The sequence below is a fragment of the Orcinus orca genome, chromosome 2 (assembly GCF_937001465.1).
Source record: "Orcinus orca chromosome 2, mOrcOrc1.1, whole genome shotgun sequence".
Lineage (NCBI taxonomy): Eukaryota > Metazoa > Chordata > Mammalia > Artiodactyla > Delphinidae > Orcinus > Orcinus orca.
Window position 1 is genome coordinate 1,547,038 of NC_064560.1, and position 27,209 is coordinate 1,574,246.

The 27,209-nt window shown below is 44.1% G+C and overlaps 1 long non-coding RNA gene across 1 annotated transcript; it reads left to right on the forward strand.

Annotated features, from left to right (window-relative positions):
- The first annotated feature begins 9,378 nt into the window (after window positions 1-9,378).
- LOC117196117 (uncharacterized) lies at window positions 9,379-24,667 on the forward strand. Its single transcript, XR_004476170.2, has 4 exons — window positions 9,379-10,426; window positions 21,800-21,875; window positions 23,617-23,807; window positions 24,067-24,667. It is a non-coding gene; the product is annotated as an uncharacterized LOC117196117 (long non-coding RNA).
- The last annotated feature ends 2,542 nt before the right edge of the window (window positions 24,668-27,209 follow it).

Below are 27,209 nucleotides of genomic sequence, written 5' to 3' on the forward strand. Positions count from 1 at the left end.
TAGAAAAGATAGTCACCTTAAGAAGCAAAAACTTATTTTATTCCCGTTTTCAACTTATCCATATTTTACTATTTGAGGAACTGCCTTACCTTGGCTTGTTCAAAAGCTCATTCCACTTTCCTGTAATATACCGTTTATTGTTTATATACCAACAATTCCTGCCTCTGTACCCCAAACCAGCAACATTGGAGCATCAGTCTGCTGTACCAAGGCTCTGAAGGCTGCCTATGATTCACACACTCTAGCATGAGCCTCTGTCTAAACACAGACAGACTCTGAGGGACCCTTCCCTGGAGTGACCTGTGATTAATCTGGTTAATTGTAAGCAAATACTCTCCCTTCGGTTTTAGTTGCTGCATTTCTCTGCCTCTGCCTTTCTTTGCCACTATATAAGGACTGGCTCAAATTGTGCTTCCAATTTCATTACAAGGCAAATTTCATTAGAACGAACTCTGCTGCACTGTCTCAGTTATTTTTATTATTGTGCGGTTTGTTATATCTAGTAATGTTTATTGTTAATCAAGCATGTATCTGGGTACCTGGAGACCCTATTGAATCGGTGAGGCTCGTTTTATAATAAATGAGTAATTTATATATGGTGGAGTGGTTAGGGTTTTGCAAAACCAGCCAAAGAGATGAGAGCCCTATATTCTAGAAATTTACACCTAAAAAAGTCAGTGAAGGCCCTGCCACCAGTGCAGCTAAACATACTTATACATTTACCTATACATACAGAGCAACAGCATAAACTAAGACCAAAGCAGAAGCATGATGTCCATTAAGCATAGACTTTGCTGTCTCTTAGGAATAATGATAATAACAAGGACTTCAAAGCATGAAATGCTTTATACCAACCGTTGTCAATCAGGCTTCTCCAGTTGCAAACAATAGAAGCCCTCCTCGGCATGCTTAAGTAGACACAGAGTTTAGTGAAAAATGTTTAACAGCTCACAGATTCTCTGGAAGGACCAGAGGAACAGTCTTGGAAGCAATGCTTCCAGGAATAGTGCCCAAATCACATGCTAGAACCAGTCCAGTGAAAAATGCAATGGCCCCACTAATGAATGGCCATAAAGTTTCAGTGAAGCAAGGTGAATAAGCCCCAGCTATCTCTGTGCAACATTGTGCCTACGTGCTGTACACTTAAAAAACTGGTAAGAGGGTAGGTCTCATGTTAAGCGTTTTTACAACGATAAAATACCATTTTGAAAAAAAAATGAAAAGACTGCAGGTCATAGACACTGAAAATTGTCTTTCTGATACTGAGTTTGGGCCTCTCCTCCTGGAAAGGCTGTCTCTGCCGTCTCCAGAAGCCTGAGGTGTCTGCTTCCACTTAGTCCTGGGGCGCATTGCCTTCTGATACAGTCTTACGTGGCTGTGTCTGGTTGGGTGAAGTCTGCAACCATCCCCTGCGCCCTGGCTGCCAGCGAGGCTGAGAAAGCATGCTTCTGCTTGCACGGAAGGCTGGAGGAGCTGGTCTGGAGGCACTGACGCATAAGACAGGGAATTCCCAAACATAGGAGGAGTATTTAAAGGTCCTGGCCAGCCAAACAGAATGGAAAATGTCTAAGTCATTTCTCACAGTGTGGTAGTTCGCCTCTGCATTGTAATAACTCAAGGTGCTGAAGAAAAGTCAAGATCTCCGAGGCCTCCCCCAATCTTGCAAACGAACTCTGCAGGGGCATCAGCAACGTACATTGTCCACAGGCTCCTTGGGTGATGGGGACGAATGCTATAGAGGGAGAATGCCTACACAGTGTATATTTTCAAAAGCACTTTGAAAATTGTTATTTGCTTCGTTTTTAGAATTGAATAAGAAAAAGCTCAAATGACTTCTGTCAGAGATCAAAATCTCTAATCCTACACAGAAAGGCCTGCCACTGTGGATAAAAGAGACAATAGATGTCACTCTTCTTTTCACAGGAGACGCATCGGAGGAAGAAGACAGTATTCGGGTGGAAAGAGCGTGGACTCTGAGGCTAGCTTTGCTTGGGATTGAACACATTCTGTGTAGCTCAACTAGCGTGTGCATCAGATCGTGTTTTCCAAAGGCAGCCACAACATTGCCCATCGCACACGCTATTCTAGAATCTTTTAAAATCTTGACTTTCCCCCGTCAAGAGATGGAAGCAATTTCTCCCCTCTTGAATCTGGATGGGTCTCTGTGACGGCTTCGGTCGGTCCAATGTAGCTGAAGGAATGCGTCGTGACTCCTGAGACAAAGTCATAAAGTGCCAGGTGTCGCTGCCTGGTCCTCTGCTGACACTCACTCCAGGAGCCCGGCTGTCATGCTGTGAGGAACCCCAAGCAGCCACGGACCAGCTGACGCAGAGGGGGCCAGGGCCCCTGGCTGACCTCCCAGGTGACCGACTTCCTGCCATGGGAGCCATCATGAAAGTGGATCCCCAGCCCCCAGCTGAACTGCCCCACTTGATACCACATAGAGCAGGGTTAAGTCATTCCTGCAGATCCTTGACAAAATTGTAGAGGAGTGAGAAAAATTAATCATCGTGGTTGCTTTGTCACTATATCAGGGAGGTTTGTTGTGTGGCAATAGATCACTGGTAAGGAGATGAGTTAATTAACCTCTTTGTGACTCGGTTTCTCTGTATACAAAATGAGAACAATAATTGTATCCACTTCATAGAGTTTCGATAAGAATTAAATAAGGTATTATATGTAAAGCACTTAGAAAATAGCCTGACTATAGGGACTTCCCTGGTGATGCAGTGGTTAAGAATGCTGCCAGTGCAGGGGACACGGGTTCAATCCCTGGTCCGGGAAGATCCCACATGCCACGGAGCAACTAAGCCCGTGCGCCACAACTACTGAGCCTGCGCTCTAGAGCCCGCGAGCCACAAACACTGAAGCCCGTGCGCCAAGAGCCCGTGCTCCGCAACAAGAGAGACCACCGCAATGAGAAGCCCGTGTACCACAACGAAGAGTAGCCCCCGCTCGTCGCAACTAGAGAAAGCCTGCACACAGCAACAAAGACCCAACACAGACAAAAATAAATAAATAAAAGTAAATAAATAAATTAATTTAAAAAAAAAAGAAAGAAAATAGCCTGACTATAATAAGTGTTATATGAGTGCTTGTTTGAAGAAAGAGGTAAAAGTGGATGGCATGACCAAATAAGACATTAACAGGCAATCCAGAGTTCCTTAGATATATGGTAAAATTGCCCCAAATTTCACGTATCTGACCGGCAGCAATTTAAATTAGTAATCACCCAAATGACAACTTTTTTAAAATGTAAAATAAATTTTCCAGTTTTAATTCTACCTATCATTTCAGCTTGACTAATTTCAATTAATACTTATTTAATTTAAATGCATTATTTATTCTTGCCATGAATCATTTATTCTTACCATTTCCAAGTCAGACCTTAGAGTCTAGATACCCAGTTCTGTTTCAAATCTCTCTTTCCCTTAGCTGAATGACCTTAGCCAATTGCCTTCGTTGTCTCCAAAGACCTAGTAGCTTGCAAATAAACATTTGGAAGATAAATAAAGCTATCCCCTATGGTACACATTTCAGCTCTGTTCTTTCTAGGATGTGGTTCTTTACCAGGCAGATGACCTGTTGGAAATAACAGAACTGAGAGTCAGAATATATGACACTGCAGCTCAAATGTGATAGCATCTCCCGGGGCACCAGGATGTTGTAGGGACGAGGTGCCAGCGGCTGGGCAAGAAGGACCTCGGAGGACAGGTGACCCCTGCCCAGGGTCCCAGCCAGGTAAGCCCCCATCACCCACCAGGCATCTCTGGACCGAGCACAGGTTGCCTAGTAACCTGGCTCCTCCCTGTACACCTCAAAATACCTGCAGACATGGTATTTGTTACCCTGGCTGCTGCCTAGGAAATTGTCCCTAAAGTTAGCAGCTTGAAACTACAAGCACCTCTTGTGCTGCAGTTTCTGTGGGCCAGGAATTAGGGATGGGCTTCTCTGGGGGGCAGTGAGTAAAGGCCCTGCAGCAGGGTGCAGTTAGAGTCTGCAGTTAGAGTCTGGGTTAGAGTCTCATCTGAAGGCGTGACCGGGGAGCATCTTCCAAGATCACCCACGTGGCTACAGGCAGGAACCTCAGACCCTCCCTGGCTGTGAGCCCCAAGCTTCCATCCCTCAGCAGAGGGGCCTCTCGACAGGGTGCCTCACTGCATGGCAGCCTGCTTCCCGCAGAGCAAGTGGCCCACGAAGGAGAGTAAGAGCCGGAGCAGGAGAGAACCTTAGGCGGGAGCTGAAGCATGTTTTATAACCTCGTCTTGGATGTGTGACTTGGCAGCCGGTGCTGCCGCGTTATCCCGTTTGCCCGACTGAGCCACCCTGGCACGAGGAGGGTGGCCCGCACCCTGGCACGAGGAGGGTGGCCCGCACCGGGGCCACGTTCAAGCCTGCTCTCCACAGTCACCTTGGGTGAGAAGTTCCGTCCTTTGTGCTCCCCTCACGCCTTCCCTCAGTGCTTTGTCCGCATCGCGGTGCTGGAGGTGGGCTGCGAAGGAAGAGAGCACCGCGTTCACGTCGTGTCAGTGGCTCTGTCCAGGGGTCGCCGCGTGCGTGGCTCGGAGCTGGTCGCCACGTGGCCTGCGGAGAAGGACGGCTGTGCGCTGTCCCCGCAGAGCTGGCGTTTTCCTGGGGAAAATGCCAGAATGCGCATAATTACAAGACAGGGCAAAATACTGCAAATATAAAATAAAGAAGTTGTGTTTCGCATCAAGCACGTAGTCAAGTGTTATCTAATTTTTAGCTAGTAAATTAAAGGAAGAGGTTAGGCTAGGTGATCTCAGGATCCTGATGGCCTTTCAGTTTTCTAAGGATTGTGTGTCTAAGGAATATATCAGAGTAGAAGGAAATCCAGTGGGGCATCATGATCTAGAAGCTTCCACAGTCGGCCCAAACGGCCTCCTGGCCCTCACAGAATTATGGGATGTCTGGGCTAAGAAAGAAAGAGGTGGAAATGCAAAGTAGTGCCTATAGGATGGGTAAACAACAAGGTCCTACTGTAGAGCACAGGGAACTATATTCAGTATCCTGTGATAAACCACAATGGAAAAGAATACAAAAAAGAATATCTATATCTATCTATCTATCTATATATCTGAATCACTTTGCTGTACAGCAGAAATTAACACAACATTGTAAATCAACTAGACTTCAAAAAATAAATTTTTTTAAAAAAGAAGGAAAGGGGTGGGGTGAGGGAGTACAGTTATTTCTGAAAGTCTCAGAGCCCAGAATTCACCATTTCATAGCACTTTAGCCAAGAATGACTGGAGTGATTTTGAAATTTCCAGCAGCTTTCCTTGTGTACATTTCAAGAAGAAAAATAGGGACTTACATTTCTCGTTTTCCTTTGAAAACTATACATGACTATACATTGGAACAATCTATGGGATCATGTCTGTTTTTTTCCCTGGTATCCTTATTTTCTTCCCCCTTGAAAATTCATCAGTATTACTACTTACTGTGAAAAGTCAACCCACTTCATTTAAAATGCTCGTGCTTTGCTCTCATCATCGTGGGGGCTGGCAAGCACTGGAACAACATCCCAGCAGAATTCGTACCTACTTCAATTCGTTTCGTCACAAAAATTGACCCAAGCTGAAAAATAGGTATTTGGGGTGAGTCAAAATCATGCTGAATCTGTTCCTTTTCCTTCCACGAAACTTCTATTTTTTTAAAAAAATTGTGGGTATATTTTTGAACATTTTCTTTCTCATTATTCCCCTATATGCAGATTTATAGTCTATTTCTTCACCTGTCTATAGGGATGGTCTTAAAACAGGCAGTATTCTGCAAATTGTGGTTGCTGAATGTCTTCCCTGTTCAAGAAAGCCAACGTGCTCTAGACTCTGTTCCCCAGGGAACAGAGTATCAGTAGTACCTGCATCTTGGTAGAAATGCAGAATTACAGGTTCCACCACCAACCTCCTGAATTAGAATCTGCATTTTACACAAGATTCCCAGGTGGCTAGTATTCACATTAAAGTTGGGAAGCTCTGTTCTAGAACTGTCATTGCGAGTGGAGTGGTACTTGTATTTCTCGACGGTATGCGTGCACCAAACCAAGCTTGCAGATGGACGTGGGGAGTCCTGGGGACTTCTGGAGATCTCTGTCTTCCTCTCTCCCTTTCTTCCTCTCTCTCCTTCCACCCTCCCTCTATTTCTCTTTCTCCCTCCTCCCCCATCCCTCCATCTCTTTCTTTCTCTCCTTCCCTCTTACCTGCATTGGCTTTATCCTTTGATTTTTCTCTGGAAATATTGAAACAATCGAGACTTGTTTTTGTTTTTCCTCATCACTTGGAGCTGAGCCTTTTCATCTTTGATTCAGCCAGTTCCCTTCAAAGCTAAATATTAAACAGATCTGTCTCCTGACAGCTGACCCCAGATCGGGACGTGCCCGTGGTCCTCCCCCTGGGGGCGGAGAGCTGAGCCGACAAAGGTGGAGGGGAGACAGGATGGAGCCAGCTCTCGGCCCCTGGGGACGCCCCAAAGTTGTGTCTCTGCCTTCACGTCAGCCAAACAGCCAAGAGTCCAGCAACGGAGCACTTCTGGACGGCATTCTTGTAGAAATTCCTTTTTTGCCAGAGGGTGAAAGGCTTACTAATTGATTTTGTCTGCCTTTCAGATGAACTTAGAGAGACACAAGGGCTTGAATTCTAACCGAGAGGTACCATTTTTAGATACTGGAATAAATGTTTCTATGTATGTCATATGACTTAGCTTTGCATGTTAGTTGTTTTTTGTTTTTTTTTTTCCACAAGCTTGTCATTCTGTTCAGGGAAGTAAGAGCAGTTAAAGCTCATTACGTTGACTTTTAAAAAATGTATTTCTTTCAAAAACCATTACTTTTTCACAGCAAGTTAATAAAAGAAAGCTAGCTCTTCCCAAACGCTTTGAGACTTGGTGGCCCCGCATCTCCCTGAAGACTCCTGGCCACTGAGAACCCACCTCAGGCTCTTTGCTGCCCCCAGGGCTTGTACCTAAACTCAGCCTGCTGTTTGGCTCACATCTGATGTGCTGTGTGTCTCATTATGAAAATATGGAAGAGAGGAGATGGGAAGAGAAAACAGAGCAATGACAAAACACCCCTTTGCCTGACCACTGCGTGCTGAAGTGAGCAAGCTGATGGGGCTCTGTAACATCATGGAAAATGACAGAAGTGGCAGTTTTACAGTTTACAATTGTTTTAGACACAGAAAAGCCAACCAGCCTCCTAGTCATTGTGAATGACCAAAGTTTTTAAGAGAACAAAAATCACGGGAGTCAGAAAGCCCGCACATAACCCTGAAGGAAAGAACCTGGGCTCAGAGTAAAGAGTTGGTAGGGGTGCCCTTGCCCGTCTCAAAGGAAAATTGCGGCAAACCTATGAATTTGGGCTCATAGTCTTAAGCCCTGTAATTTCACTTTCATTTCTCCTGTCTTGTTCTTTTGCATTGGAGTATTGCTGTATGTGAGTTCTGAATAAAGAAAAACATGGGCTAGTACACTTGGTCATTGCATGAATCTCTGGAAAGAAGAGGTGAAAAAGTGTGTTTATTTCCTCTTTAGCCTGACTTCAACTAAGTATAAGCTTAGGAGCTCTTAAAGCGTTTGTAATATAAAGTAGAAACTAGGGATATATTGGGTTTTATTGTTATACCCTGTTTATTTTTTAATTTGTTACACCATAAAGTTTTGTGGACACTATGAATCTTAAGATTACTGATATGCATTTAATACAGTAAGTATTATAAGTGGGTAGTGGAAAATAATTCATAATTGTGTGCCCTATTTCTGAGAGAAATCTCTTAACACTCAAAAAATGCACTGGGTTAGTAAAAGTATAAGCCCAGAGGGAAAATTTTAAAACAGGAGGGAATAGTATCTACTATCCTTTGGAAGGAGAGAGAGACAGAGAGAAAGAGAGACAGATAGAGAGAGAGAGAGAATTATTAACCTCATTCAGAGCTCCAATTTATATCCTTTTTCCCCTACATCTCCTTCATACATCTTTCTGTAATTCACTTATTTCTATAATGGACCAAAAATCTTTCTGGAACAAGCAAGAATATAAATTTCTTATTTTGATAATTGTCTGTTCAAAATCAATCTTTACCTTTTTTTTTAACCTAAAAGGTATCCTGGAGCTCAGTAACCGATGACTTTGTAACTATTGTTAAAAAGCAAGGGCTCCTCCTAGTGATCCAGCTAAACCAATGCAGAGCACTAATTCCAGGTGCATTTGTTTTATTTGTGATGTAACAGGTTCATTATCCTTAAACACATAAGGAGAATCTACCGTCTTCAGAGACCAATAATGAATATACATGTGAATTTTAACGACGCTGCAGTAACGCCTTCAGGCCACTAGGGGCCATTTGAGTAAATTACCTCTCCTGCTCAAGGGAGAGCTCCAGCGTGGGCCCCTGCAAAAGCAGGACCTGCTCCCGCTGCAAACTGGGATGTTCTTGGGGTACTAATCAGGCTCATCATATGAAATCGTTCAGTATATCTCTAATCTCATTGTTGTTCAAAATCTCTTTAAAAGGAAAAAAAAATGCATACTGTCTCCATCCTGACTTTACAACCAATTGCTCCACAGTAGGGATGCGTGTACAGAAAGGATTGTTCTGCCTTATTTATCACCAGCAGCAAGATGCGGTAGAGGGAAGATGGGAAAGCTGATGTCCCTTTTAGTGTTATCTGCTGTAGTCAGATATTCCTTGCCTCCTCCTTACCCTAAAAAGAAACGTAGCTAAGAACGCGACTGCCCAGCCCTCAGCAAATCTTGCGTCCCTCACCACCCTTCCCCCTCTGTGTAAGAGAAGAAGGAAGGCAGGCACTAGTTACAGGGGGGCAGGGTGTGTGTGTGGGTGCTATTTTCTTTCTCCTTCCCTGCCTGAGTTCACTTATTAAGTAGTACTATTCCAGGCCAGGTGCACAAGGAACCGTGGTCTTTTTGAAAGTAATCAGCAGATTTTGTAAGACATCATCTTCCTGGTTTTACTGGTGTTGAGCTCTAGAAAAGAGTATTGGACACACCCAGGTAACCACGCAGGTCTGGGACACCCAGGTGTCTGAGCAGGTTGCAGGGAGTGGGACCCAGTCTCAGGCAGCAGCAGGAAGGCCACAAGACAGTTCCTTCTGATGGGTTTGCAAGACGGCCCATTGTTAGCGTGTGGAAAAGCTTTGAAGGAAAGCATTGCAAGCCGGTTTGTGGTAATTGGGTTTAAGCACTGTGTTGAATAGAATATGAAAGTGACGCATCCTCCTAATAATTACAGTTGTAGTCTCAGGTTTCATTCGAAGTTTTAGTCATGCTCCAACTCGCAGATTTGCCTTAAACCTTCCATGTTTCATCTCAAAGGCAACTGGCTGTGGGAGTATAACAGGGAATCCAGAAGCAGGTTGGAATTTTCCTCCACAAAGTACTGTGTTCTTCTTTTCTTTTTAATTGAAGTATAGTTAATTTACAATGTTGTGTTAGTTGCAGGGGTACAGCAACATGAAAATATATCTTTCCCCTTATAGGTTATTACAGAATATTGAGCAGAGTTCCCTGTGCTACACAGCAGGCCCTGTTGGTTTTCTACTTTATATATAGTTAAGGCGCTGTGTTCTCGACACACGATCCCGCTCGTCTGCACAGCCTGTTCCTGCCGCGTGGGGTGGTGGCTAAACAGGGTTTCAGGATCAGTGGGCGTTTCCGCTTCTTCTCATGCACATGGTGTTGGGGGTGCCTGGGTGAGGGCTGAGTATTCCAGGTTGGGGTCTTTCTGTGGTCTCAGCTCCCTTACCCTGGCATGTGGACTTGGGGGAGATCAAGTGTGAGCTTCAGGATGTGGACAGGAGGCCGGAGCTTTGCCCGTAAATTACAGCAAAGTCTGAACTCGCAAGGGGACAAAGTGGCCACGACTGGTTTGGGCCCAGGGCCAGGGCCTCCACAGAGCAGGGGGCGAGCTGGGGACCCTCCCAGAGCCACTGCAGCCCGGCCTGTGCTTGGACGGCACGCAAGCTCTTTGCCGCTTCTTCTGAATCATGGAAACAAACGGGCCGGGCCAGGGTGGAATAAAAGAAGCTGAGGATTAGAGACAATTTCAAGAGAGACACGAATTAGAGAGTCGCAGAGGCTGACTGTGTCTGTCACGTTCTCTTTCGGTTCAAGTATCATCTCGCCGTCCCTCTCCTTGCGCCCGTGAGACCAGGGTGGCTGGCCTGGCAGCTTAGGCCTCTACCAGGATGTCCGGAGGCAGGAAAGGCAGTGACGACCTGGAGCCGGGGGTGTGGACGAGGGGGGGGGCGCACAGGAGGACTGTGACCCGGAGCCCGATGACTGGCTTTCTCCATCCAGATCGGGAAGGCGCTCGTCATGACAGCAGCCCATCATTTTCCTGAAGGGCTGAACATGAAGGACAGGGACACCCAAGAGCCCACAGGTTCCCAGGTTAGTTCTACCCCACCCCCTGTCCCCCCACAGACCCCACCCCCTTAGATGTCTAGGGCTTCAAGATCCCCTTGAGGTCACCATCAGCTGCCCCCCAGCCAGGACTCCAGTCCTGTTAGTCCCTGGTATGTTTATGGAAAGAGCACTGTCTGGAGACTACAGTTTCACAATCAACAATGGACCTAAAAATAGAAAACGTTTTGTTCAGAGATAATTTTGGCTTTAAACAGCAAGATCAACAAAAGATGCCTTCAGGGAACTGGTGGTCCTGCACTCCAGTCCAATGAGACTCTGGGCCGCCTCCCTGAGAAAGGGGAGGAATGCAACTCCAACCCGATCCTCTTCCCATCTCCTCATGCTGACCTGGAGTAGGGACGAAGCCCCCGTGGTTTAAAGTCAGTTGTGACCCCATGACGTGGGTCTAGGTGGCACTGTTTAATGGACTATCTCAGGGCAAAGCAAGGCCCGTGGTCTAATTGGCTGGAAAGCTTTTTAGAACCCCAGAATGCTGGTTTCCAAACCCCTCTTCCTCTAAATTTTTAAATCCCTGGATAATTCCCTGGAAACGTAATCCGGATGTTTCTGACTCATGTATATTTAAGCCCATCCCCTTGTTGTTTTCAAAAGGAATTTGATGGAAATTCAGAGTGAGCTTTTTGCTTTTCGTCTTTATCCAATCAAGGACTCCCGTAAATTAGACTCACAAAAGTCAACATGGGTTGATGTGAAGTCTGACTACTTCTGTCTTATGTTTGATTACTTTTTTCTTAATAGTCTTGTTAAGTTTCCCAAAAAGGCAGGAAAGAAAGGTACTATCCCATACCATAGGGTGAAGCATTCTCCCTCTGAGCTGGCAAATTGGGAATCCATCAGTAAGCAGTGAAGTAATAATGAAGTTTCCAGCAAGTCAACTTAGGAAAGGGAGTGAAAAACAAATAAAGCAAAGACAAATATTGATTCTCAGGTTCTTGCCATACTGTAGGAAGTCCTTTTCTCTCCAGCTGGTAGATAGAGGGACAGCTTGGTTTTGTTGTTATGTCAGGAAGTAACAGATCCCCAAACACAACCTGGATTCAGTATAGGGTTTTGGAGCCATAAAGACTTGGATTTGAATCCAAGTTCTGTCCCTCTCACCCCGTTCACAGCTAGACGCCTGACCTGGATGAGTTACTGGGTGAGTTACTGGAACCCTCGGAATACCTATTTCCTCATTTTTCAAGTGGAGGTCATAATATTTAACTTGTAACTTTCAGCTGATGTTTATTGAGTGCTTACTATGTACCAGATATTGTGCTAAGAACTTGACATGCATTATTTTATCCCACCTTTATAATATCCTTATTCTCCAATGGGAGAATTGGTACTTAATGGTGCTCCTAGAGCTGGGACACAGGCACAGATTTCTTTCTCCAGTGTTCTCATCCTATTGCTGTGAATTCCAAACGAGATAAAAGATGTATAAGGTGGTGCTCATAGAAAGTAGAGACGAGAACCAATATTTATAAGAAACTGACCCACTCTGAGCCATTCCCGCTACATGTTCCACTTTCCAAGGCTGTCCTTTGGCTTGTGCGTGCAAAGCTTCTGTGGAACTTATTTGAAATCTCTAGCAAAGGATCCCAGGGACGTGCATATCTTGACTAAAGGAAAGTTCCCCAATTTCGCTGGAAGAGGTTGTTGTTTTCCAACATGCCCACAACTTTAAGAAGGATGCATTTGGAATGGTAAGTGAGGAAATAAGCAAGGATCCAGTCAACCCCTGAATTAAATGGGGCAAAAGATGTCTCTTATGGACCCCACACTCTTCCCAAAGGGATTTAACTGCGCCCTGGTTCAGCACCAACATTAAATCTAGAAAACGCAGAAGGAGAAAGATTTTTCTATTCAATGAATTATTTGTGCCAATGACAAAGTTTCTACAACTTTTCAAAAACATAGGAGTTGGGGCTTCCCTGGTGGCGCAGTGGTTGGGAGTCTGCCTGCCAAGGCAGGGCACACAGGTTCGAGCCCTGGTCTGGGAGGATCCCACATGTCACAGAGCAACTAAAAGCCCATATGCCACAACTACTGAGCCTGCGCTCTAGAGCCTGTGAACCACAACTACTGAGCCCATGAGCCACAACTACTGAAGCCACCGCGCCTAGAGCCCGTGCTCCACAACAAGAGAAGCCACTGCAATGAGAAGCCCGCGCACCGCAACGAAGAGTAGCCCCTGCTCACCGCAACTAGAGAAAGCCCGCGCACAGCGATGAGGACCCAACGCAGCCAAAAATAAATTAATTAATTAAAAAGAAAACCCATAGCAGTTGGCTCTATTCAAAAGAGCTGATAGTAAGTGGGTGCTCTGACCCAACCCCCAAAAGATTCTGGAATCCTACCTGGTCTGTACTCAGTCATCCGATTCAGGAAATGTAGCTCTCTGTAGAGACATGTGTCCTAAAAGTCCCTGGATTACCCCAATTAACAAACAAATACAACATGTTTGCACGATTGAGCTAAGACGTTGCGATGAGAACAGACAGTGTGGTTACATCAGATAAAAATAGGAATAAAAGTGCTCATAAAAGTGGACATGCTTTTTTTTGTTTGTTTTAAGCAATTGACTCACAGGAGATAAATCCCATAGCCATGTTTATATTATAGACATGGTAGGACTTTGCTTCCTAAGAGATAATAGTTTCCATCTAACCGAATCTACTGGAACATATATTAATCCCTTTTTTATTTCAGGAGGAAGAGAAGTACATCACAGAAAAGATATGAAATGATTGAAATATCCTTTTTTGCTCCCACAAAGCATGATTAAACATAAGATTGACCTCATAATCTTATTAACATTTGTGCTTGACATGAATTATAATATAATAATGATGACAACCATAACTTCTATTTATTGAGCACTTATTCTGTGCCCGGAACTGTGCTGGTCCCTTGACAGAAATTATTTCATTGAATAGTCTCAGTTTTCCTATTGAGAAAATTGAGACTCGGATTTTAAGTGATTTTTCTGAGGTTACATACAAAATGCATAGATTTGAATTCCATGTCTCTTTGACTCCAAAACCCACAGGAATCCATATCTCCCGCCTCTAAAACACTAATGACCTATGAAGGGGAAGAAAACAGGGGTGCAGGGGGATGGGTATTGACATCTGGGAAATGCCTGGTCCATATCAGGTACTTTACACAGGGTCCAAGTTTACATCATTAATTAGCTGAGCTGGGGTCTAACAGGAAGTGGATCTGCTTCCAGAGTTCACTCATGTTCCCTCAACTGAACTTGCTGCCTGAAATTCTTGAAATTGAGTTACGTTATGTGAATTTCTAAAAATTGAAATACATATTACAATTAGACTTAGGAATCACCTAATCCTGAATCTAACTACAAACAGTGTTAGGAATTAAACTTGAAACATTGATGCTCTGGTGATCTATTGCTCCATAGCAAATTACCCTAAAGTGTAGTGGCTTAAAAATAACTGTTATTATTATCATCATGATTCTGTGGGTCAGAAATTTAGGCAGAGCACAGCTGGCTTGCTTCTGCTCCATGATGTCTGGGACCTCAGCTGGGAATACCTGAATGGTTGGAGAAGTGAAACAGCAAAAGGCTTAATAAGCACTCTCTCTCTCTCTCTCACACACACACACACACACACACACACACAAACACACACGTTCTCCAAATAGTAAGCTTGGGCTTCCCCACAATATGGCAGCTCAGAGCATCAAGACCAAGGGCTCCAAGAGATAGAAAGTGAGAGCTGCCAGTCCCTCAAGGCCTGCACTCAGAGGCTGGGTACCTATTGTATTTCTACCATATTCTACCGTATTTTGTTGGTCAAAGCAGCCACAGAGCTCACCCTGATTCAAAGGGAGGGAACAGGGAGCCCACTTCTTGATGGAAGGGGTACCAAAGAATTTGGGGCCATTTTTAATCCACCACAGTTAATTTCAAAATTGTCTAAATACATTCATGGTGGTTGAATCTCTGACGTCAACATGACAGGATACACAGTGAAGTGTTCCCCCCCACCCCCAGGCTTTATCCAAACTTGTCAATAATTATTAATATTAGCCAATGATTATTTGGACTTATACCTGCATATGAAGATCTTAGAATGTATCTTCAGGAAGGAGTAAAGGAATATGTTTTGGTGTCCCTCCACGCCCAGAGCAGTTACGTTTTCCCGTAATGGTTCATTCAATCCTCTTACTTACCTTAATGCATTATGCCCACTTTACAGGTGAGGAGGCCAAGGCTCGAAAAGACCCAAAGTGGTTTCTAAATGTCGACATCCTTGGTGCCTCAGAATTCTTCAAACCTTCAGGGTCATTCTTCTTTTAAGATTTAAGGCACACAACTCCAGCCTCCCTCACACTCCATGTGGAAGAAGAATCCAATGATCTACATCTCTCCATTGTTCTAATTTCCTGTCTCTACCGTGTTCTTGGTCAGGCGGAGCTTCTCTCCGGTTACTGGTCACATCTTTTCATCCTACCCCACCCTAACTGTGAATCCCAACCACCTTCCACTGGGTCCATCCACCTCCTGTTAATAGCAGGAGGTTGTGGCTGTGCCTGAGTTATTCTGAAAGTTTGAGGGCAGCAGGGAGCTCACATCCTACTTGGCAGAGAAAGGACTTTTCAGTGAATACTAGACAATACTGTTTTTAAAAATTCCCAGACCATTTCTGTCCCTGGGAATTGGCTGTCACCAGGAACTACAGGCTCCCACCATGGTCCTCCAAACTCACCTCACTCCCCCCCTGGCTGCCGCTGGAAACGAATATCCCAACAACTGGTTTTATGCATAGCAATTAGATCCCCCCTCTGTTTTGCCCTTGGCCACTGCAGCTGTGTCCTGACCTGGTGGTGTCTCCCTTCATGTCCAAAGAAGTCATCATGACACTTCTCTTCCTAATAACTCTACTGTTATCTTCTATAAAAACCAGGGTTTTCCCTCTCCTTACTGCACTGCAATTAAACACAAGCCAATCTAAGTCTCTCTAGCCTGATCCTTTCTCTCTCCTGCTGCTTTGGCAAACTGGAGCTAAGGCATGGATGCCACAATGAAGCCACCAGGGCAATGGTGCTCATGTGATGGGTATGCTTTGGGTCTAGTTTCAGGTCAAATGAATATTTTTAAAACCTAAAATTCATTTAGCAAATAAATATTCTCTGCACATAGTAGATATTTATTAAGTACATGAAGAGTGAATAAATGAACACTAATGAATGAGGAGCCATGATGTTGAATGATGGAAAATTCTCAGTACTTAGTTTCCTAGTTTGACAGCTAAGCTAGCAAAATAACGAGTGAAATTCAACAAGGGAAAACATGAGATTGCGGTAGAACACACCAAGCACAGCCAAGGGAGACCAGGGAAGAATAATGAATGGCTATAGAATGAGGTGGAAGAAAAGCTAGCAAAGTCTACAGAAATTAGTATTGGTTGGATAGTTTTTAGGTTTATTTAATAGAAACTTGGAAGAATAAATATTTTAATAAAGCTTTCAATAATTTGCAAAGTGCTCTGAATGCCAGGAAGTCATAAGGCAGCTAGAGATTACCTAAAGAACCAGAAGGATGACTGTTCTTGGAACAGACAAAGAAATATTTAGACAAAGAAATATGAAAATAAGGCAGCTCTGAATGCAGATAGAGCCATCCAAGGAGGAAAACACCAGGATCAATGAAATATGTACCCAATTAAAAGCCAACACAGCCGCCTTTTTAAGAGCTCGAATCTGGGTATTCCTTAGAGCTCAGTCCTGCTGCAGTGTTGCTGTGCTCACTTTTACGAGGGACTTTGCTACACAAGATGGGGGATCATGGAAACTGTGGCGGGAAAATCACGCCCTGTCTATAGCTCCCTTAATAACAGACCTCGGTCTACACAAAGTCCACAGTGTGGACTGGTATGTGGAAAAGAAGTTTTCCCACAGTGCCAATTTAGTTAACTTTGGAGGGCCCAGTCATTTTTGCCCCCAGGACTTGAGCCCCACTGGAAGCAATGTTGATCCCTAGATAACGTGCATCCCTGATGAACAGGAATGATGGTTCTCCTATGTCATGGAGTCCTGCTGAGGTCACCACCCTCCTCTGCCCACTTGTAAATTTAGCACTTCCCTTTCTTATGTCAACAAATCCCAGATAATGATTTTCATTACATTCCTAAGAGCAAAGGAGACCAAACAAAAAATAGTTCCAGTGACAAGCTATAATAATACAAGAGACAACTTATTCCCATATTCAGTGAACATCTGGGAGACTCCTGTTTTATGATATGCTGTCATAATTACATTTGTATACCTTTATCCTAGAATTCTTAGTCTTCTAAGAGTTTCTAAAATATACCAATTCAGAAAGAATGCCATTATTTTTGTCATCTTTTATTCATAGCAAATGAAAACCAACACATACACATTTAGAAAGTGATATTAGGGATGTTATATCTTGTAGGAAACCGAAATCTAGAAAATATGCTGCCTGGTGCCTTGACATGATTTTAAGAACACACGGACCACTGGCAGTGTTTTACTTTCTTTGGGTGTATTTTCAGTATTGCACTCCCAAATGTTGTTTGGGGTTGAAAAAAGGCTTTTTTTTTTTTTTTTTTGGCTTTTTCTGTAAAGCATATAAGGGCCCATTGGATACAGCCCTCTTAAAATTTAGTAACGGGAAAAGCAAGTATCTTCTGAAACAGTGACATTCTCCCTTTCATCAGAATCTGAAAACAACGTAACCCGTGGTGTTTCCTCTTTCCGTAAACGGCCAGCAAGCCCAGAACTAAACTTAATGTTCAGTTACATTAACTATTTTAAATCTCTCCATTTATATACTTTCTGATTTTCTATTTTAACCACCTTATTGTGAATGCACATTTTATTGAAACCTGCCTAAAATATTTTCTGGGAGAAGGGAAAATAGAAGTTATTCTTTCAAAAAAACCACACAATTCTAATTCCTTGGGAATGGATGGGTTCTCTTAGATGAAAATCCTCAGGTCAATCACGAATCATTAGTCACTTGGGAGAATGGTCTCCACACGTTCCCTGTGTCCTTGTGCATAAGAACACCAAATTAAAGAGGATGTGGAGAAAAGGGGGGGCCCTCTTGCACTGTGGGTGGGAATGTAAACTGATACAGCCACTATTGAGAACAGTATGGAGGTTCCTTAAAAAACTAAAAATAGAACTACCATACGACCCAGCAATCCCACTAGTGGGCATATACCCAGAGAAAACCGTAATTCAGAAAGACACATGCACCCCAATGTTCACTGCAGCACTATTTACAATAGCCAGGACATGGAAGCAACCTAAATGCCCATCAACAGACGAATGGGTAAAGAAGATATGGTATATATATACAATGGAGTATTACTCAGCCATGAAAAGGAATGAAATTGGGTCATTTGTAGAGACATGGATGGACCTAGAGACTGTCATACAGAGTGAAGTAAGTCAGAAAGAGAAAAGCAGATATCGTATATTAACGCATGTATGTGGAACCTAGAAAAATGGTACAGATGAACTGGTTTGCAAGGCAGAAATAGAGAATAGAGATATAGAGAACAAACGTATGGACACCAAGGGGGGAAAGCAGGGCACAGGGGGTGGTGGGGTGGTAGTGGGATGAATTGGGAGATTGGGATTGATGTGTATACACTAATATGTATAAAATAGATAATTAATAAGAACCTGCTGTATAAAAAATAAAAACCAAATTGAGAAAAGTAGAAAGGCCATTTGGGATTTGACTTCTTGATGAAAATCTACCTTCTGATTTGATTCTCTGCTGAGTTTGTTCCCTGGGCATGGAGAGGAGAAAAAATTCTATCTAATCACAATTTTTGTTCCTAGTTGATCCCAAGTGACAGCAGAAGAGTTCCCCGCCTCAGACTAGGACCCTGTGCAGACACTTCTCTAGAGCATGTGGTTCTGGGGCTGAAAAACTAGCATAGGGCTTCTTTCAGCCTCTTTATCAAGAGATGCTTGTGCTATAAATTAACACAACATTGTAAGCAACTATACTTCAATTTAAAAAAAAAAGAGAGAGAGAGAGAGAGACTTGCTCTCGCTGGCTCTGGAGGCATAAAACAGCATCAAGTCGGACTTTCTGGTAATGACATTAGTATTCTAATATCTGATATGACAGATTCCAAAGGGCTGCAAAAATACAGTCTAAAAAAGCCAACCAAATCGCTCTAAAGCTTTAAAAATAAACATTTGTGCTTCAATTATGGGTAAAGGCCTGGGAAAGAGGAAAAGAATCTGCAGAAGCATTTAAATGAAAGCTGTTTGTCCACCTCGAATCACATTCTTCAACCAGCGGCTTGTACTGGTGGGGTTCTTCAACTCCTTGTCATTTTGCAGCAATAATAGCTTTTTAAAGACTTTATGAATTGTGATTAGAGTTTAATGCTGTAGCCCAACACTCCCTTTAAAAAGATATGCAGTCAGTGAATCATTCTTTATAACAAAGAGCCTGGGAAAAATTAAGGAAGGTCACATAGGAATTTGCGGAATTGGTAACCAATCAGAAATCCTGAGATAAAAATTTCCCATTCGGTCTGACCTAGAGAACATTTTGGAAATTTAGTAAACCTGGAGCAAAGTTATTTGAAATCCCCTGGTAATAAATAAAATGGTTAAATTCCACTCATTCCTGTAACTGCTCAGAGCTGATGGCTGGGTCTTATCTGGGAACACAACCTCCAACCCTTGAAATCCCTGATGGGATCTGCCTGCCCTGGGACGCAGCCGGCAGTGGGAAAGGGAGAAATTTCCCAAGTGCCTTATCTTTTACGATTAGTGCTTTCCACCAAAGCTGTCATCTTTTACTGCCATCCAAGCTGGAAATTAAGGAGCAGGGCCTCCCAGATGGCAGGGGCTACGGATGCTGGCAATAAATATATGAGTAAAATAAAAACAGATACAAAAGACCAAATTAAAACAACCACCTGAAATGCACAGCTTCCACTCCCAGCAACCCTCTCTCAATTGATGGCAGGCTTATTAATTCAGAGGTAACTTGTCCAAGATTTGAGTTTCCTTTAAAGAGCCTAAATATATACTAATATATATTTAAAAACTAAGAACATCTGATCTGTGGTAAAGAATATTTAAATATGTAAACAAAGTAATTTTCTTTTTTTTCTCACCCACACATATCGCTTTATTCCAATCTGAATAAGGAAGAGGAGTTAAAAGAAAAACCAGAAACATCTGTATTTTTTAAATATATTGAACAATTGCTTTAGACAAAACTTGTACCTTTAAGTCCTAAAAAGCAAACCCATATTCTAACGTAACTGATTTTTATTTACTTAAAAAATCAAATCTGGGCTTCCCTTGGTGGTGCAGTGGCTGAGAGTCCGCCTGCCGATGCAGGGGACGCGGGTTCGTGCCCCGGTCCGGGAAGATCCCACGTGCCGCGGAGCGGCTGGGCCCGTGAGCCGTGGCCGCTGAGCCTGCGCGTCCGGAGCCTGTGCTCCGCAACGGCAGAGGCCACAACAGTGACAGGCCCGAGTAATGCAAAAAAAAAAAAAAAAAAAAAAAAAAAATTCAAATCTATTAGTATATAAATGGAATTCATCTGTGCAAAACTGTTTCTAATATTTTTAAAGTTATACTCCATTCATAGTTATTGTAAAATATTGGCTATATTCCCCGTGTGGTACAATATATCCTTGAACAAAGTAGTTTTCAAACACAACTACATTTTCTGATCATACTAGATCAACAGCATAACAGGAACTCCACCACCTGCCATGCTGTTATTGTGACCTTCCTGTTAGGAAAATGGTGGAAAGCTTGTCCCCAGGAGACAGTGGCTGCTTTACGTGCCCCAAACGAATTTCATCTGACTGCATGTCCCTCTGCCCGTCCACGCCCTGTCTAGCCAGACAAAGAGGAGCTGGGAAGAACAGTGAATTACCAGGTCTAGTTTGCATTCATTTATCAAGTACTAACAAATGCTAAATCTGCCACTTCCTTCTGTACTAGTCTCTTCTGCCCTTTTCCCCCGGTGACGTTAATCACAAAACATTCTCTTCATCGTTAGACCTAAGAGGAATGCCTGACAAAAATACAATTCCTTTCATTATAAAGAGAGGCACACAATGCTAATAAACACAAGCTTTATGGTTTGGGTTGAACGTTACATTCCACCGATTTTGAGGATGTGTGGCTTTACTGGGAACCGATGGCTTTTAACGTTGCGGTCCTGGGTTTCCGGAGCTTGTAGCCTGTGCGTATGCTCACAGGGATGAGCGTGAAGTGGTGCTTGGGCAGCAGGACCTGTGGGCACCTGGCCTCCACAAGCACGGTCAACACATTTACAAATGGTCTTTGACGGGTCTGTTCACAGATGCCCAGGGATAACCAGAATTTGATGTGCTAGAAGCTCCTATGCTCTGCGTTTTCTCCGTTACCTTCCTCTCCACCGTCCCATCCCCCGACTTGAATACAGGGGCAGGGTCTCTGTCTCGTCTGCTGCTCTGTCTTCCACACCTAAGCAGGACCTAGCATGTCAAATGTAATGCCCAGTCCCGGGTAGCAGAATATGTAGCGCTTGGGCTGACCCTTCACACCTCCAGAGCTCACAAGTTCTGCTTTGATGGAGCCCGTGAGATGGGTCTGTTTTCTAATCTTTTGCTCCATTCGTAGCAAATGGAATTTTAGCTTCTGCTAATTTGGGAGTGTCATTTTCTCAGACGCTATTTTGACAAGTAAAAAATTACAAAGTCTAGTTAAATAACATAACACTTTGTGCTTTCATCTTCCAAGTGTCTGCCCCAAACTTAATCTGCCTTAAGTCATAAAGGTGATGTGAGCACAAGACAATGAATTAGATAACGGTGGCTTTTGATACAATTAGACATTATTAAAATAAGTATCATTATTTTAAAAATCTAAGTTTTTATCCAATAGCAAGCTGAATCTCTTTTGTTCAAAACTCCTCAATAATCTTCTTTTTTTAATTCTTGGAAAAATAACTACATAAAATAAACTACGTTTTATTAAAGCTGAGTCTTCTTTCACGCTCACGATGGTGTGAAATAGCAGTTCTGGGCTCAGACTCTGGAGTCGAATGCGTTCCAGCCCTCATTCTGTCCCATGGAGCAATGGCAGCTTGGACAAACAGACCCATCCACACCTCAGGCTTTTCTTCCCTTCATCGGGAGTAGTAATCATGGCACTAAACTCACTGTGTTATCATGAGGATTGAATGAGGTAACGGGTATAAAGTCATTAGCACAGCTCTTAGGTAGCGCTCAGTAAACCTCCCTTGTTTTCTTCGGTTGCCAACTCACATTATCTCATGTTTTTAAGATGTGGGCTTACCTATCCTTTTCCAAATAGGACTTGGGGTGGCTGTGGCTGACAACAAAAAAGATAAAGCTACATGACTGCGGAGAAGCTGGAAAACAACGTCAAGGTGAGAGCAGATTCCAATCCTCTCAACGAGGTGGTCCATCGGGTTATTGTGATTGAGCTTCAAGTTAGGTTGTGGACTTGCTGGCATCCCAGACTCCAGAGTTTCATAACTCTCTTTATTGGAAGGGAAAAAGGATACCAGCTCCTTAGGATGAGACAGATTTTCCTGACACCAAATTGCGAGACGAACTTTTAAATTAGAATTTTATATGGAGACTGGTTGTTCAATGGGAATTGTATTTTGATTCCATCCTATTTTATAATCAATCTGGTTGAGGATTCCTTAAAGCTGTTTCTGATGGGTATGATGTGGCCTGAATAAATGGTTGACTTCTGGCGTCAAGAATGAAGCAGAAAGACCAAAATATTATCTTTATTACTGATAAATATCATATTGGAGAATGTGGCTCTTACCTGTATACAAGCTGGGTTCCTAGTACTGAACCCCAAAACCTGAGAGGTTTATCTAACCAGTCATAGGCAAGGCTGGTCCACCATCAACCTCACGTGTGCAGGGACCTGTCCCTGTGAGACATCCACAGGGGCAGCGTGGAGTGTCTGCTTTCTGTATGCAGGGTCACGTCCACGAGCAGAGAAAGGGCTGGGTTACACCTAGCGTTCTGCTAGGTGGGCTGGGCTGCTTAGCTCGTGCTTTTCTTCCCAGGGGTACCAGGTACCATCTCACGCAGTGGTTTCTGCACCATTTCATAGGAAACAGCCTTATATAATTTTCAGAACTTGTGTAAATATTCAGTTGCATCTCTATGCATTCAGAGATTTCAGGTTTGGGCAGAGACGTCTTTTTTTCCCAAAAGAGATTATCAGTCATTTATTTTATTTTTAGCCAATCCTTGAAACAAATAAATATGGCTTATGGAAATGTATCAGTGGTAGAATGAAAACGTGAAGTATAAGTATGTGAAAAAGAAGACCCAAGGATGGGGGTGGGAGGGTAGGTACTTGCAGTGGAGCTGAAACTCCAGGTGGCAGCCACATCCAGCCGTGGGGTGATGGAGGTGGAGGTGGGTCTCGGGTCTTTGGAATCTCTGACTCTAAGCATCGTGGTCTCTGCTGTGCTCGCCTGAGTGCTTTGACTGCAAAATACACCTTTGGTAATCAAAAGTGATGAAGTGATGGCATTTGGAGAACACAAGTAAAACAATACTTTTAAGTGTGTCCTAACCAACATTAAGCCATTATTTCAGGCAGTAATGGAGTCACTTTAAAGATCACATCAGGTTCTTTCTCATAAAATGTTTCCTTAGGACATGGAAGACATTTTTCTTTCTTTAGTAGGCAGTTATGCAAGCAACTAATCTAAAAGAGTTTTAAATCATTTGGTCGAAAATAATAGGGAATTGGAACTCATGTGTTTTACACAACTTGAAAGTATATTGTCTATCTAGAGCTTAACCCAGTTCATCTTGCTTCTTTGGCTAGAGTTAAAATATAGGTTTTGCAAGAGCTTTCATATTCATATCCATAGTGAAATTTCACATAGACTATAGCATCCCCTCGGTATCAATGACTACATACAGGTGAGTGAAGAACAGAGCAATCTCAGCTTTAAGGCAGATTTATCCATGAAATTATAAGATATGAAAGTAACTCTTCATGAAAGCCTCTTGCTCCTTGATTAGAAATATTAAAGAAGCTGTTGGATTTTTTAAAAAGGGGGACAAACAACCAACAACGATGTGTACTCTGTGTCTGTCTTTCTGCACCCTTCTCATCCTTCCAAGCTTCACGTCACCTACGAATGTGATGAGATGCCTTCTACATGTTCACTCAGATCACTGGGAACAGAGCTAAATAGGGTCAGGCTGAGAACTGAGAATATCCCTGTAAAGAAATCACTGTGCAAGAGGACGTGAATGGGCATTCTTCGGATCCTTACAGCTTTCAGTCCATAAGTCTGAGAACAGCAGGAAACGTACGCATTGTCACGTGCCTTGGGGAAGGTCAGGTTCCCTGTGTTCACCCCTTCCGTCCTCCCCTGACTGTCTGTCTAATAAGCTTGACCAAAGTGGAAGTTAAAGTGGTTGGACTTGACCCATCCTTCGTGAACTGTACCTGATTCCTCTTCGTCACCCTCTTCTTTAAGAGTTTTCCTAGAATCCTGCCTTGACTGTCTAGGTTGAAGACAACCTCAGATCTGGGTTCTAATTCTTTTTTTTTTTTTTTTTTTGCAGGATGAGAAAGTGCAGTTTGTCAACGCATTGGATGTCAGTGACTCTCTATTTGACCTTCGGCGATCCTAACCGGGATCAGTTCAGACTCCCTATGAATTGACCTCCCCCCATATTTTATTATTCAAGGACATTTAAGGTTTTCCCAACTTGGTTATGACAAAAGCAGAAACACACACACACACACACACACACACACACACACACACACACACACACACACCCGGGGTAAGATATGATAGTCTAACACAATTTTTCTATGTATTTTTATATTGTCTTTCCCTCCCTCATTCTTATGCAAGACTTTCCCCTCTTTCTTTCCTTACCTCGGTCCCTCCAGGAACTTTCGGCATCTCAAGCTTCCACACCTATTTCAAACCTTCACTGAAATCATTGTGTTGAGCTGACTGAGGAATTGTCTGCTGGAGCAGAATTATTCAGCTCGGATGCCCCATCAGGACTTCACTTTCTTATCTGCTATTTTTGTGAGGGCCTCAAGTATAAGCTAGACCTTCCTTAATGTTCTCTTCTAAGCATCAAAAAGTAGTATCTGCTGACCTTTGTTCCTATTGTAAAAACACTTCACTACTGTATTACCTTGTCAGATTCCATTCTGAAAATAAACGTGGGATTTTGTTTCGGTTTGGGCTTGGGTTCTGAGTGACGGCATTCCGCCTGATTCTCGTAACTATTGTCTATGATTACGCGAAGTTCCGTGGGCCGGCTGAGACAGACGATTCTGGGTTTCCTTGTTTTTCTGGGTTTGCAATAGAAACACTAACAGTAGTCTCACTGAAGAAACAAGCCCAGCACAGACAGAAACAGCCTGCCAAGGGGTAATGTGTCTCCTGTCTGCTGATGGTGCCAAGAGAAGCGGCTTAGCGCGGGCCAGAAAATAGCAGACACCCCCGTCTGTGTAGACTCGGGAAGTGTCATCAGAAATCCCCGACCTCCTGCCCTGAAGGGAGCCAGTGTATCCATCCGCTGAGGTTTGGAGAGCAGGACGGCAGCAAATTCCAAGGGAAGCCCTGGGGTTATCTCACATTATGTCCTGCTGCCAACTTCAACACAGCTCGCCCTCGGGCTGAACTCCGCTTTGCCAGGCTGCAGAGGACTAAGCCCGGTGGCTACAACAAACAGCTTTCCCCGCCACACAGGAGCCACCTAAACAAACCCGTGGCCTGTTCCCCAGAGAACTTTCTGGTTGCTTATGAATAGGGCAATGGTGCCGTCCCGCACTTCTGGCAGGCGATGGTCAAGCGGTGCTGGTACACACTCAGAGCATCTGCGTTGCCCCCCAGCTGCAGCCTCTCCTCTCCCAGAGTGCCTCGACCTCTTCTTGGGCCACTTAGAGCCCTGAAACCCAGGCAGAGAGGGCGGCGACCCCAATTTCTTAGTGGCTAGTGGGAGTCTACTTTTCCTTTTCCCCTAAGGGGGAAAAAGCGCCTGGGTGTAGGTTCCAAATCTGATGTCCTAAAACGGTAACTACGCGTTACCATGCGTCCTGAGCACGTGCCACCCAGCAACACGTTAACACTTGTTAACACATATATTAATTCATTCATCCTCAGAACGACTCTCTGGGGCCACCTCTCAAAGTCACAGGCTGATCAGCTCCATTCACAGTTGGGAAAATCCAGGCACAGAAAGGGTGGGTCCTTTCCCAGCTGACAGGCAGAGGCAGGGGCCGATCCTGAGTCATTTGAACACGGGATCTACAGTTTTACGTTCTTTCTGCACAAACACAGGTCACGGGGCAGAAGGGAGCTGCACTCAGGGTTCTGGGCCAGGACAGGCTGGGAAAGTCTAGGCGTCTCCAAACCTCTTAAGTCCAGAGGAATGGGAGGAAAACAGCAGAAGGGGCCACAGCAAGGGTTCTCGGCCGAATTCCGACCAGACTAAGAGGGTTTGGAAGGTGGAAAGTCCCCCTCCTTGGCGGTCCCGTTCCCAGCCCCAGCCTGCAGGGAGAATTAAATTGTAAAGACATTCCCACTCGGAGGCTTGGCCCTCGTTATGTTAAACTCCTAGTGCCCTGAATCCAGACTCCCCTAACCAGAGAAACTAGCCCTTTCAGGGTGAAGGATGCCCTCCTTCTTTGCTGTAGCTTACTGTCCAGGTATGACCCTCACCCTCATCTCCACGCCCTCCCAGCACTGCACCAAGCAGCCCCCAGCCCCCAGCTCGAGCAGCAGGGATGGTCCACTGGTTGGCGTGTCTCACGTCCTCTCCACGAAGAAAGCTGATGGTCCTAAAGTGACTTTGATCTCCTACAAGGTCAGTCCCCTATGCCCATCAGAGATTCAAATGTCAATGTAATTTTCATCTGTAAGGGCATCTGATTATGTTTGGGGTCTTCGAAAATTGGCATCAGATGCGACACAGTGAACACAGTTGTCAGGTTATTTTCTTCACTCCTGCACTGAAGGCTCACCCTCTTAGTAGGAAGAGTCCCCATCCAGGTAGTAGAGCACAAAGGATACTGCTTCTCAGAGGCCGGGAGAATGATCTCAAAGCCTCGCGCAGGTCAAACAGCCTTAGGTGCTCCCGGTGAAGAGTACCTTCCAACAGAATTTCTCGGACTTGAAGGTGTATACAAGTGGCCTGAAGAGCTTGCTAAAAGGCAGATTCTGATTCAGGAGGCCTGGGCTGGGGCCTGAGACTGTGCATTTCTGAAGAGCTCCTGGTTGATGCTACCGACGAAGAACAAACTCTTAAAAATGCCCTTTATCCTGAGACTCTATGCCCCAGATTGATGCAGCACGAATGAATACAGCCCAGACCTTCCGGAGGATGCGCTTCTTATTACTGACGCCCCCGGAAAGAAAATGAACTCTCCCTGGGCTCTTTGGATGGGAGGGTCTTTTTAGATCTTGACGGTTTTCAATGTTTTGTCTGAGTGCTTTCCCATAACCCAGAAAATATTTCCTGTTTGAGTGATGTTCTGTTTTAACAGAGGCATCACTACCTCAGAGGAACGCCCTGTCTCTGAGCTGAAGCAGAGGAGGACTTTTCTGGGGCTTTGTGGTTTGGTTTTTCATGTCTCTGCATGTGGGTTACAGGATCAGGCTGAGCTGGGCTGCAACAAATGTCCACTCTGTTAACACTGGAAAAACCATCAGGATCAGAGCTTGTCTCTTTCTGAGGAC